At 34.7% G+C, this 14,331-nt stretch overlaps 1 pseudogene; it reads right to left on the bottom strand.

Annotated features, from left to right (window-relative positions):
* Window positions 1–12,541: 12,541 nt before the first annotated feature.
* LOC109077630 lies at window positions 12,542–14,309 on the bottom strand (annotated as a pseudogene).
* Between the last annotated feature and the right edge of the window lie 22 nt (window positions 14,310–14,331).

Here is a 14,331-nt window from a genome sequence, read left to right as displayed (position 1 = left end):
AAATATTTTCGTGGGAATTGCCAAGGTCAAACAGTATCGGTTACACAGAATTTGTGGCATGTGAATGGGAGACAGTGAGAAAACTCAACCATCTCAAACTACATACACCGGCTCATATTTCACAGGTCATCACTTCTTCTAAAGAAAAGGTTTGTGGTAAAGAGCCATTGTGAACATAGTGGATCTGAATTGTTTTTATTTTTAAATGGGTGGTTCATTGCGATTTCACTTTTTTAACGTTAGTTAGTGTGTAATGTTGCTGTTTGAGCATAAACAATATCTGCAAAGTTACGAAGCTGAAAGTTCAATGCAAACGGAGATATCGTCTTTTAAAATTCTGGCAGTTTAATGCCTACAAAAACGGCTGGTAGGGACTACAACGAGGTACTTCCTGAGTTTGTGACGTCACAAACCCAGATAAACCCCGCCCTCGGGAAAAGGCAGCAAAGGGGGCGAGGCCATGCTGCTGCTTTAAAGAAGAGGAAGAGAAAACTAAAGGTGCACAAAAAATCTGTTCACATATGAATTGTGATTCTGTTTTCTAATGATTCTAATGGATTCAAAATCAATGCTCTAAAGCAGCGGTTCTTAATGCTGCTCCTCACACCCCCTGCTCTGCATCTCTCTCTCTCTCTCTATCTCTCTCTCATTCAGCTCAGCTCCAGCAATGAACTGTTACAACTATACACTTATTTTCACATAGCTATGAGAAGCGTTAAACATGGATGCGCATGCAGTTGCCGTTCTGTATTAAAGCTTTAATCAGGATAAACCCATATAAAAAGCTAACATAAGCAGTAGCATTTACAAAGAACAGTGTATCTAAAAGTATGAGACAACAACAAACAAAAAACATAGGACTACCATTAAAAGCCATGCTTGCACATGTTCTGCATGATCCTCTTCAATAATATCCTCTGCTTCTCAATCGGGCTCAAACTGATAAGCGAGTCCATTGCCTGTTTCTGAGGGAGGGGCTTCACAAAATAAAGAAATGATCGGCCGGTTTCTCAGAGAAGGGACAGAGCGTTGTGGAATAAAGGTAAATTATGTGAAAAATAATGCTTTTTTTTTTTTTTTAAACAAAGCATTAACACATGTTAGACTGCACCCCATAAACACTATCAAGCCTAGAAAAAAACACTGGACCACCCCTTTAATATTTAAAAAAAAAATCAACAATCAAGTACAGTGGTCTTCTAACTAGAATCAAATTCTTTTGTTCATATATGCCTCAACACTTTTTTTTTTTTTTGCAAAAAATGTTACATTATTAAGTAATTAATTTGTTAAGTAATTAATTTAGTCTTATCAAGTCCATTAATGCATTTAAAATGAAAAAAATTTTACCTCAGTTTTTTTGATAGGGAGGTTCCCTAATTAACCCTGTAATCTTACCCCTCCTTTCCCCCTCCCTGCCATTAGATCTAGATTGATAGGCCCCCAGGGTCAAAGCTGCGAGGTCAGCCCGTCCTGAGACACCTGCTCTCTCTTGTCAGGCCTGCAACACCCACACTCCCACTGTGAATATGCCACCTCACACCCAACCCTCTTGACAAGAGCTGTAGTGAGCCCTGTCTTTCCACCACACATACTGTATATATCACTCCGCCAAATACAGCATGTGTCTGCTATGTAGTGCTCATCAGAGATTCACCTGTTTTTCTGTCATACAAGAAATGCACAGAGGGATGTAATTCATGAATACAAAGGAAATCTATCTATCTATCTATCTATCTATCTATCTATCTATCTATCTATCTATCTATCTATCTATCTATCTATCTAAAACAGTTTAGAAATATATTTTTTAAGAAATTAAATAAAACAAAAGTGACAGTAGACTTTTATAACATTACAGAGAATTTCCATTTCAAATAAATGCTTTTTTTTCAACTTTCCATGTCTTTAAAAATACTGAATCCAAATCAGCACTCAGAAATACAATGAATTTTGTTAAAAGAAATGAACTACATTTTAAGTTATATTACATAAACACTCATATTTAATCTGTTTTTGAATTGTAATAGAGTTTCCCAATATTACTGTTTTTACTGTATTTTTGCTAAAATAATATGTATATAACATTTTTAAAAGTACTGTATTGGCATGGTTGTTTTTATATATTTGCAAATTATTACTATTTGCAGTTATACTTTATGTGGTTACTCATGTTTCTGTGATCAAGTGTCAGGTAATGTCTCACAAAACACATTTTCAAGAAATGAGTGAGAGCTACTCCCGGGCTAATGACAGACACTGTTGATAAGGCTGTTATTTTAACCTCCTTTAACTATTTCAGTCTGTCCCAACTTCAAACAGGAGGCGGTTCTGAATGAATGACAATACTCAGCAGCTGATAATGCACCATGCATCCAGGAAGAAGAATCAAGTTCCTAATTGACAGGCTGCTGGGTGGACTGAAGTGGCGGCCTTTATCATTTGGCGCAATCTAAATGTTCTTAAATATACTACCTGGTACCGAAATACTATACAAACAAACAGTGTGAATATCAGTCATTTGAGATGGATTTGCTAGAATGATGATCACTTGATCTGGTCAGAAAGCTGAACCGAAAATACAGAATAAATAATCTGACTTGAAAATAAATAAAGCTTGTACTATAGCCCTCCCAGATGTGGAAAGAATTTGTTTTTCTTATTGCCATCATTTTTCACATTTATAGTGATGTTGAATTGTATTGCCAGTTTGTTTTCAAGGTCATCAACAATGTTTAAGGTCAGGTAAACCTGATACTCTCCCTGTAAAGTAAAATAGCAAAATCTGTTTTACTATAAGATTATAGCTTTTAATCTTATCTTTATTATGTATTATTATTTATAGTACACTGTATATTTTAATACATGTAATTTCGGAAGGATTCAATTAATTTAAAGTGGAGTGGATAAAGCACTATGTTGATTACTCACCTCAGGGCCGAAAAACTTTTTCACATAAAACGGAAAAGTCTCATGAAGTGTTTCTGAAACAAGGACACAACCTCATTGGTATTCCAGCTGCATCACCTCATTAATGCAGTAAACAACTTTACAAGACGTAGTACCTCCTTTCATGATGTAACAGAATTTGATGTCTTCACAAGGAATATCTGGCTGCACATGATCCAACCACAGCTGACCTTTGTAGTAAACAATACCATGATATCCAATACGAGTGATTGTGAACACTGAAAAACAAGGCAAATGCCACATTAGGTAGTTAGGCTATATAAATTTAATTAAAATGGTTCAATTAAACAGAGACTGTTCCATTAATAAGACTATATTAAATAACCAACATATAATTTTTCACAAACTTACTTGGGATTACTCTATAAGTTACAGAGTACAAATTCACTCCTAGTTTGCAGGGGGAGCCATCCATTGACAGATAATACAGTGGGCCTGATTAAAGAGAGAGTAATAGCTGTTCAGAATGAAATAAATTTGTTTTTATGTTATCATGTATCATATTTTGTAGATTACTAATATCTAGGTTTCCAGTAATAGTTTCTGTATTTACACTATACTGTTCAAAATTTTGAGGTCAGTAGGATTGAAATAAGTTAATACTTTCATTCAGAAAGGACACATTAAATTGATCAAAAGTGAGAGTAAAGGCATTTACAGTATACAGTTACAAAATATTTTTATTCCTAATAAGCGCTGTTCGTTTGAACTTTCTATTCATTAAAGGATCCCAAAAAAAATTATCAGTTTCCACAATTTTTTTAAAAATCAAATCCAGCATATTAAAATGATTTCTAAAGGATCATGTTACTGACCCCAGACATATATGTGTGTGTATGAAGTGTGTTTATAAGAAGTATTTGATATTCCACTTACCATCAAAAGTGTACCAAATATCAATACTTTCTGAGGAGCATAATAATGTTCTCTCTGCAGTCACAGACAACATGCAAAACAATGCAAAAATACTGAAACAAGCTGAAGGGCACAAAAGCACCATATCTGTTATCCTTCTTGAACAACACCAATGGCAAACACACACTCTCTGTCTCTGAATAGTTATGTACAAGTTTCAAACTAACCGTTCTCTAAAACAGTTCTTAATTTTGACAATGCACTGCATTGTTGTTAAACACTATTGGTTTGAAACCCGCTGCATGTTTTTTTGGGGGGGGGAAGTGCCAGTGGTTTTGTGAACAGGGAACTTTTGAAAAAAAGGAAGTTGTCATGTGATGGAATCACAAAACTAGCAGTAATGAAGAGGGTACAGTAAATTATTTTATTTACATGTTATTTACATGTTTCAAACATACTGAATGACATAAAATTTCTGTAAATATTTTAGACAAAGTAGTTCACTGAAATGACTAAATGAAATTTCATGCTTTTCACACCAATGCCGGTTTTCATGAGCAAGTATGGCATCACACATACTTCTCACCTTGACAAATAATGAGTTTATTTGTCATTAGGTTTTATTTTACATACCAAATATAATCAAAACGTAATTTTTGATTAGCAATATGCATTGCTAAGAACTTCATTTGGACAACTTTTAATTTTCAAATAGTTGTATCTTGGCCAAATATTGTCCTATCCTAACGAAGCTTATTTATTCAGCTTTCAGATGTTTTCAGATGTATAAATCTCAATTTCGAGAAATTGACCCTTATGACTGGTTAAAATAGATTTTTTTTTACATTTTTATGTGTCAGATTTGCTATAGGATCATAGACGTCATTTCTATTTGAAAAGACAAGTCATTACTGTTGATCGCTCACCTGAGTAATATTTTCTGACATAAATTGGAACTGTATCATGAAGAGTTTCTAAAACATGAATGTGGTCTCGGTGAGATGCATTAATACACAGCTGAACCATTGTTTTAATGTAGTAAAACAGTCTAATATGTACCTCCTTTGATGATGTCACATATTTTAAGATCATCACAAGGAACATCCGGCTGCACGTGATCCAACCACAGCTGATCTTTGTAGTAAAAAAGCGCATGAAATCCCATACGTCTGATTGTGAACACTGAATGACAAAAGTCAAATAAATAATCATTTGAAAAATAGAATAATAATTTTTTTTATTCTATATAATTAATATTAAATTATTTTGTATTATAATTTGTGAAGAGTTCAGCTCTTAATGGCGGGTCCACATCTTAACCTACATTATATGCACAATGTAATCAATATAGAGCATTCATCTTTCATAAACTTACTTGGAATTACTGTATATGTTATATTGTACACTGTCATTTCTAAAGAGCAGGGGGATGCAGACACTGACAGGAGATATAATGGCACTGACTAAAGAGAGCATTGACTTTTTAATTGCATAACAATGGAATCATATAGACTGCAATTTGTATGTATATTGAAATAGCAAGAGAGTCGTTTAGAAAGAATTGCCCTGGGCAAAATTATTAATTTATTTACTTTTCTAATTATCTACTAAAAAACATCCACTGAGTTTTTAAACAGGTATCACTTATGCTGGCACCTTTAAAATTACTTTTTAAAATGTAATTTATTCCTGTGATGGCAAAGCTGAATTTTAAGCAGCCATCACTCCGGTCCCCAGTGTCACATGATCCTTCAGAAATCAATATTATTAAAGTATGCTGATTTGGTGCTCAAGAAACATTTCTCATTATCACTTTTGAAAACAGTTGAGCTACATGAAATAGAAACATTATACATGTTTTAATGCAAATACTGTACGTTATACATTTATACATGTCTTAATGCAACCTTGTTAAACATTTCTTTCCAAAAAAAAAAAAAAAAAACCTTTTGTACTGTATCTTGCCTTTTCTGTCTTAAAAATTAAGAATAGGAGTTTATATATAGGGATTTTATGAATAGGGTCCTATGGCCCTCCCAAATGTTGAAAAAATGTATTCTTGCGATCAGCACTTTTAATTTGCATAGTGATGTTGAAATGTAAGGTCAGCATTCTTTCAGCATCATCCACAATGTTAACATCCACATAAAGCTGATATTCTCCCTGCAAGCAAAAATAAATAATTTTCACAGCTTCCAAAGGATCTCTTTTTAATTTGTCTTGTTCTTGTACTCTAAGCAATACTGCACTGTATACATGTGTTTATATACATGACACTGTATGTGTATATATACACACACACACACACACACACACACACACACAGTGTTGTGAAAAATTGTTGGCCTCCTTCCTGATTTCTTATTTTTTTGCATGTTTGTCACACTTTAATGTTTCGGATCAAACAAATTTAAATATTAGTAAAAGATAACAAGTGAACACAATATGCAGTTTTTAAATGAAGGTTTTTATTAAGGGAAAACAAAATCCAAAAATACATGGCCCTGTGTGAAAAAGTGTTTGCCCCCTAAACCTAATAACTGGTTGGGCCACCCTGAGCAGCAACAACTGCAATCAAGCGTTTGCGATAACTTGCAATGAATCTGTTACAGCGCTGTGGAGGAATTTCGGTCCACTCATCTATGCAGAACTGTTGTAATTCAGCCACACTGGAGGGTTTTTGAGCATGAACCACCTTTTTAAGGTCATGCCACAGCATCTCAATAGGATTCAGGTCAGGACTTTGACTATGCCACTCCAAAGTCTTCCTTTTGTTTTTCTTCAGCCATTCAGAGGTGGACTTGCTGGTGTGTTTTGGATCCTTGTCCTGCCGCAGAACCCAAGTTCGCTTCAGCTTGAGGTCACGAACAGATGGCAGGACATTATCCTTCAGGTTTTTTTCATAAACAGCAGAATTCATGTTTTCATTTATCACAGCAAGTCTTCCAGGTCCTGAAGCAGCAAAACAGCCCCAGACCATCATATTACCACCACCATATTTTACTGTTGGTGTGATGTTGTTTTTCTGAAATGCAGAGTTACTTTTACACCAGACGTAATGGGACACACACATTTCAAAAAGTTCAACTTTTGTCTCGTCAGTCCACAGAGTATTTTCCCAAAAGTCTTGGGGATCATTAAGATGTTTTCTGGCAAAACTGAGACGAGCCTTTATGTTCTTTTTGCTCAGCAGCGGTTTTTTGTTTTGGAACTCTCCCATGCAGACCATTTTTGCCCAGTCTCTTTCTTATGGTGGAGTCATGAACACTGACCTTAACTGAGGCAAGTGAGGCATGCAGTTCTTTGGATGTTGTTGTGGGGTCTTTTGTGACCTCTTGGATGAGTTGTCACTGTGCTCTTGGGGTAATTTTGGTCGGCCGGCCACTCCTGGGAAGGTTCTCCACTGTTCCATGTTTTCTCCATTTGTGAATAATGGCTCTCGCTGTGGTTCGCTGGAGTCCCAAAGCTCTAGAAATGGCTTTATAACTTTTCCAGACTGACAGATCTCAATTACTTTCTTTCTCATTTGTTTCTGAATTTCTTTGGCTCTCGGCATGATGTCTAGCTTTTGAGGATCTTTTGGTCGACCTCACTTTGTCAGGCAGGTCCTATTTAAGAGATTTCTTGATTGTGAGCAGGTGTGGCAGTAATCAGGCCTGGGTCTGGCTAAAGAAATTGAACTCAGGTTTGATAAACCACAGTTTTAACACAGGGCCATGTAGTTTCAGATTTTGTTTTCCCTTAATAATAAAAAACTTCATTTAAAAACTGCATGTTGTGTTTACTTGTATTATCTTTGACTAATATTTCAATTTGTTTGATGATCTGAAACATTAAAGTGTGACATGCAAAAAAAAAAAAAAAAAAAAAATCAGGAAAGGGGACCAACACTTTTTCACACTACTGTGAAATACAGTACACATACACACACACACACACACACACACACACACACACACACACACACACACACACACACACAGTGGAATGCGAAAGCTTGGAAACATTTTGTGATGGTTGTTCATGAGTCCCTTGTTTGTTCTGAACAGTATGTGTATAAATAAATAACAGTTATGATATTTCAACAAAATAAGAAAAAATTGGACATCTTCATCTTGTTCAAAAGTTTTCATCCCTTGGCTCTTAATGCATCGTGTTTCCTTCAGGAGCATCAGTGATTGTTTGAACCCTTTTTAATAGTTGTGCTTGAGTCCCTCACTTGTCCTCAGTGTAAAAAGATGGATCTCAAAATCATCAATCACTGCTGGAAAGGGTTCAACTATGCAAAAGATGCTGGAAAACTGAAGGTAACAAACAAGGTACAAGGTAAACACAACAACAGTCGTGGATCATCCAGGTAACCACACACAGTATTAAGAACCAAGGGTTCCCAAACTTTTGAATGGGGTTATTTTAATCATTTCAGCTATTTGTTGTCTTGTGGACTATATGTAAACATCTTTTATGTAAAATATCTTACTCAGGACAGTACTAAATAAAAAATAACATGCATTTTGTACGATCTCTCTTATTTTGTTAAAATTATTCACATCTTCACTGATTCTGCAAGGGGTTCCCAAACTTTCACAAGCCACTGTGTGTGTGTGTATATATATATATATATATATATATACACTACAAATGACAAATTCATATACTGATATTTTCCTTGAAGTTAAAACAAAATAAAATCAGATTTTAGTGTCAACTCAGTCATCAAAATATAACACATTTTTATTTTTTAAATGGGGAAAGCGTTAGTAATAAAACTTAACTATAAAACTTATATATGAAGAGAGTGTTGGGACAGAAGTTTTCTATATATTTTACCTGTCAGATTTGCTATAGGTTAGTAATATTAATTTATAATGGAAAATACAAGTCATTACTGTCGATCACTCACCTTCGGTCCATAATATTTTCTCACATAAATTGGAACTGTATCATGAAGTGTTTCTAAAACATGAATGTGGTGTCAGTGAGATGCATTAATACACAGCTGAACCACTGTTTTAATGTCGTAAAACAGTCTGATGTGCACTACCTCCTTTGATGATGTCACATATTTTCAAATCTTCACAAGGAACATCCGGCTGCACTTGATCCAACCACAGCTGATCTTTGTAGTAAATAAGAGTACGAAATCCCATACGACTGACTGTGAACACTGAATTACAAAAGTCAAATAAACAATAATTACAAACTGAATTAATAGAAATAATAAATGATATTGATGATAATAATAATTATTATTCTTCTAAAATAATTATTTTTTTATTATTAGATGTAATTATTATTATAAATATTCTACAGGTAGTGAATAGTGAAGCTTGATTCCTATGGGCAGGTCCATGAAGTATATGCTATATAATATGCCTAATATAATCAATATAGAGCATACATCTTTCATAAACTTACTTGGAATTACTGTGCAAGTTATATTGTACACTGACATTCCTAGAGAGCAGGGGGATAAGGACACTGACAGGTAATATAACGGCCCTGATTGAAGAGAACATTGGCTTTTTTAAATGCATAACAAAGACATCAAACAGAATCATGAAAAGAGATTCAAAGCCCACAAGATGTGATTTATGATCATCATTTGTAAAAATGAACAGTAATTAGGCCTAGTACGTAAATTTAATTAGCAAGAGTCTCGGTTAAGAAAGAACTGTTCTGTGCAAAATCTATACATCCATTGAGTTTTTAATCACTTATCCGTTGCTGGCACCTGAGGTTCCGAGGTAGCTGATTAAACTGAATATGTAATGTGCTAAAAAAAACAAACTGATCTTACCATTGTAGCTGTACCAAATGCTAACACTTTCTGAGGAACAAACCAAACGTTTCTCTGCCGAGGACATAGAAGACGCTGCCACAATATAGCAAAGGAAAGCTGAAAGGTACAGAAGCATCATTGCTGTTCTTGTTTAATGAAAGAGTGGCAAAACTTCTCCGTCTTTTAATGGTTTTTCTACCTGAAAGCTGGAATATGAACAAATCACAAACTAATAACAACAGGACACAATGCATTGCATTATTGCAAAACTTCTCTTTTGGATTGAACCATGTTTTTTCCCCTTTAAGAACCTGGAAGTATGTGAACAAAGAAGTGCCGGTAAACAGAAGTTTGGCCACAAAATAAAATCTTACAGTAAATTCAGAGGATATTTGCATTTAAATGTAATTTATTTACACTTTCACAAATAAAACCATATTATAACTCTCCACAACAGTCCAGACTGTGACAATCACTTGATAATATTAAAGAAATTGCATAGAAAATATAACCTCTCTACCATACCACACACACAAAATCTCACTATGACCCTAAACTTCTGAACAGGAAGTTTTTCTTCTGTTTGCTGGGATTTTCTTTTCCTACAGCCCTCCCAACTGTCGAAAAATTGCATTCCTGCTACCAGTACTTTTTACTTGCACAGTGACGTTAACTCGTAATGTCAGATGTCTTTCAGCATCATCAACAATGTTCACATCCAAGTAAACCTCATATACCCCCTGCAAAGGAAAACAAAACAGCACTTGTTCCATAGCTTCCAAAGAACTACAGTTTCATTTGTCATGTGCTTGTGTCCAAAGCAACACTGCATTTACATATTAATTTTTTTTGTTTGTTTACTGGAAATCAAGAACGTGACCATTACATTATGACTGTATACTAGTAAAGTTACAGGTACGAAAATGGGTACAGCATTAGTCTTGAAATCTCACCTGAGGACCCAAGAATCCTTTTCTTTTCAAATTAAATAGACAGGTGTCATGCAGTGTTTCTGAAACGAGGAAGCACTCTATCATATCCACAACCACATCACTTCAACAAAAGACAGAGTGCAATAAACATATTCATGTAGTACCTCCTTTGATGATGTAACAGATTTTGACATCCTCACATGGAACATATGGCTGTGTGTACTCAAACCGGAGCTGACCTTTGACGTAAACACGAGCATGATATCCTGCTCGAGCAACTGTGAACACTGAATTACAAAAGTTGCAAAGTTAGAAAGGCAATATAAACAGAAAAAATTGCATTATACAGTTTTAAATATAGCAAGCTCAAACATTATTCATTATTCATAACATTATTAAGTTGCATTAAGCATAGATCGGGCTATATGCATTGTATGCACTTCCCACGTGGAAAATCTGGAAAACTGATGATATATTTTCCAGTCCTGGAAAACTCATGGAAACTCATAAAACAAAATGTAACTTTTACTTGACTTTTTTATTTAAATGAAGCAAAACATATATTTGTCCAATTATATTTGGATGACACATATGAATATATTATTTTCTATAATATCACTATTACCATTAATAATAAACTTTTAATTTATTTTTATATAAATAAAAATACATATTAATTTATTGTAATGTATAATTTAAAACTTTTTTTATAGTTAAATCATAGACATATACTGTACGATTTAAAGACTTCTGGAGAGAGGAATATGTTACTTTAGGGTGTGATCCTCATCTTTTATTCTCACCAAAATTAAATTAAAAATGTCCTAGAAAAATCTTCACTGAAAAAGAGTGGGAACCCTAATAATGTATATGTATTACTTAATTTAATGATTCAGGAGTAGGCCTTTTCAAATTCCATCAACTTACTTGGGATTACTGTATAAGTAACAACATGCCAGGCCACTTCTTGAAAGCATTGGGAACCAGTCACTGACAAGTAATACAATGGCCCTGATTAAAGAGAGAGCGAAGAGAATCATGGAAAGAGTAAAAATGCCTTCTAACAATCACTGTGCAGAACTTAGTACACATGTGTAGCTTAGAGGTAAAATCCTTAAAGGACATGGTAATGGGGCAAAATGAGATGGGAAGGAAATAATATTTCAATGTTATTACATTCTCTCCCAAACCTTTTGCATTTCCCTGAGAAACTTGCCATTCGCTCTCAAAACATTTATGCTGGAAATACGAAGGTGGGAGGAAAAACTGCATTTCAATGCTTCTGTGAGAATGCAAAAGCAATTAAATAAATTTCCCACCTATCTCATATTTTTTTGCATCACCATTTCCATTCAGGGCCTCTGTATTCCAAGAAGACAGCCTTTGTGATAATCTAAATGACTGATTATTTGTAAAATTAGTTATAAGTAATAGTCTTGTTTCCCTATGTAAACATCTGTGGAAACATCTTTCTTTTGCTGAAAATGATTTGAACCACAGAGTCTCTAAGTTGAAATGTCAAATACTAACACAGGCTTTGAATAGATCAAACTGAATAATTCAGCGATTAGTGTTGTATAACAGCAAATTAACAAATATGTTATTCAACTCACCTTCATAGCTGTACCAAGCGCTAACTTGCTCTGAGGAGCATAATAACCTTCTCTCTGAAAAGACAGAGGGCATACAAGGCAATCCTACGATATAAAAAATAAAAACTGAAGCATACAAAAACATCATAATTGTTCTTTTTTGTGAATAAAACTAGCAGATAAATATCTCTCTGTCTGAAATAACTAATAAGTACTTGTCCGAAGTTATTATAAAGTGTCAGAGTAATCCACTGCATTACTGTGAAACTTCCCCTGTAGATAGAGAGGTCACTGGATTTTCCCCTATAAATAGCACAGGATGTGAGAATAAGGAACTACTAGAAAATAGAAGTCAGACCATAAAATAAAATAACGAAACAAGCAAGGAATTTAGAGAGGGAGATCAGATGGTAAATATGAATTTTCATTTATTTACACTTTTGTTGCATCACAACTATACTGGATGACATGCCAGCCTGCCAATATTTAATACATTACAGTAGTTCATGATGATGGCAAGACATTTTGGTCATCCACTAACACTGGACAGATTTAGCTTGGACAAGATAACTTTAATCTGGCTTGTTCAAGTCATCGGTGTCAAAAGAGAAGGGCCGGTCGTAACCCATGAGATGGTTGTAGTCGTGGGGCAGAGGAAAAAGCATTGGGTTAACCAGCATCGAGTGCTTCTTGGCATAAAAGCTGGTGAACATCCGACTGACAGCGGGGATAACTACATCGCTCTGATGAAACACAGTCCGTTTCTCCACTAGAAGAACGCTGTAAGTGATGGCCGTGTACATGTCTGTCTCCTTGTTGTGGTACAGTCGTACTACATAGCCTTTGGTGATCAAAAGTAGAAGAAAACAAGAAAAAAAAATGAAAAAAAAGACAATAACACAAAACAACACCACCAGCACCAACAAGCTTTACACACCAATGCCTGTTTTCATGAGGACATATGGCATCACACAGAGACTAAACATGCTGCTGGAGTAGGAGAAAAACTTCACACCTACAACACAAGAGCAAATTTAACCCATTAGATTATTTTAGAGGTGTTTTACAAGTATAAATGCTGTTATGTTTTATATGCCAGGTAATTTACCAAGGACAGCTTTTCCCAGGTTGCCTGTGTAGATCAATTCTCCATCTTCATGCTGGACTGGTAAGGGTTTATACCATCTAACAGCACAATATGGCAGGACCTACAAACATTCAAATCTATTAAGAGTAGCACTTCTGGGAAAAAAAAACAAAAAAAAAAAACACTTGTTTTGAAAGTGTAGCTGATTTTTTTTTTTTTCAGATTTTAAATATAAAAAAAAAAGTAATGAAATGAATGCACTTGTATTTTGAATCATAAAGTACATTTTTAAAAGCTGCAAATTTAAAGCTTTTTGAACACTTATGCAAGATTTTTAAAATGGCACCTAAATAGATTATGTGGATGTACATGTGGATTTAACTCTTCTTACATTTATATTTTATTTGTTTTTGCATTTTCTTTATAATGTGTTTATACAGGACGGGCCTATTTCATTTTCTTTTTTTTTTTTTTTTATATTTTATAAAAACTGGTAAAATAAATTAATAAAACAAAAATACTAAACGTATTTTATGTTTTTGGACCCTGCGGATCTTTTTGGACTAAGCTATTCTCTGCTCATTCAAGTGATGACAACATAAATAATAACCTGATTTTTTTGGCCAGTCAGTCGTCTCGGTATGGACACAGACTACATAAACAATTGTACAATGTACAGAAAGGGTAATATCAGATTGCATATTTGGTAGTCTTCTACTAGGTACCTTTTTTGCATGGACTTTCAGAAATGACCTTCGGTTCTCAATCAGCAAATTTTCCTGCCTTCTTAAGAGTAGAGCCTGTGTTTGGCAAATATTCCCATTGTTGTGTAATGTCGGACGAACAGCAACTTGAAGGTTTCTGATGATCTGCTGCTGGTTTTTTGACAGACGCCGAAACCCCCGCAAAATCCCAAGCTGATACATTTTTTCATGTGGAGTTTTTCCCACTTCCTCAGACAGGAACAGCAAGACACCAAACACCGGAAGCAATTTGGTTTGTGAGCACACAGCAGTCCATCTAAAGATGGGCTACTCAAAAACCTCACAGGTGTGAAGAAGTATATATCTTACACATTACACCTGAAAGATACTTCAACCGAAAAACCGCGAT

The sequence above is a fragment of the Cyprinus carpio genome, chromosome B2 (genome assembly GCF_018340385.1).
Source record: "Cyprinus carpio isolate SPL01 chromosome B2, ASM1834038v1, whole genome shotgun sequence".
Classification (NCBI taxonomy): Eukaryota; Metazoa; Chordata; class Actinopteri; order Cypriniformes; family Cyprinidae; genus Cyprinus; species Cyprinus carpio.
This window is presented reverse-complemented; position numbering and strand designations above follow the sequence as displayed.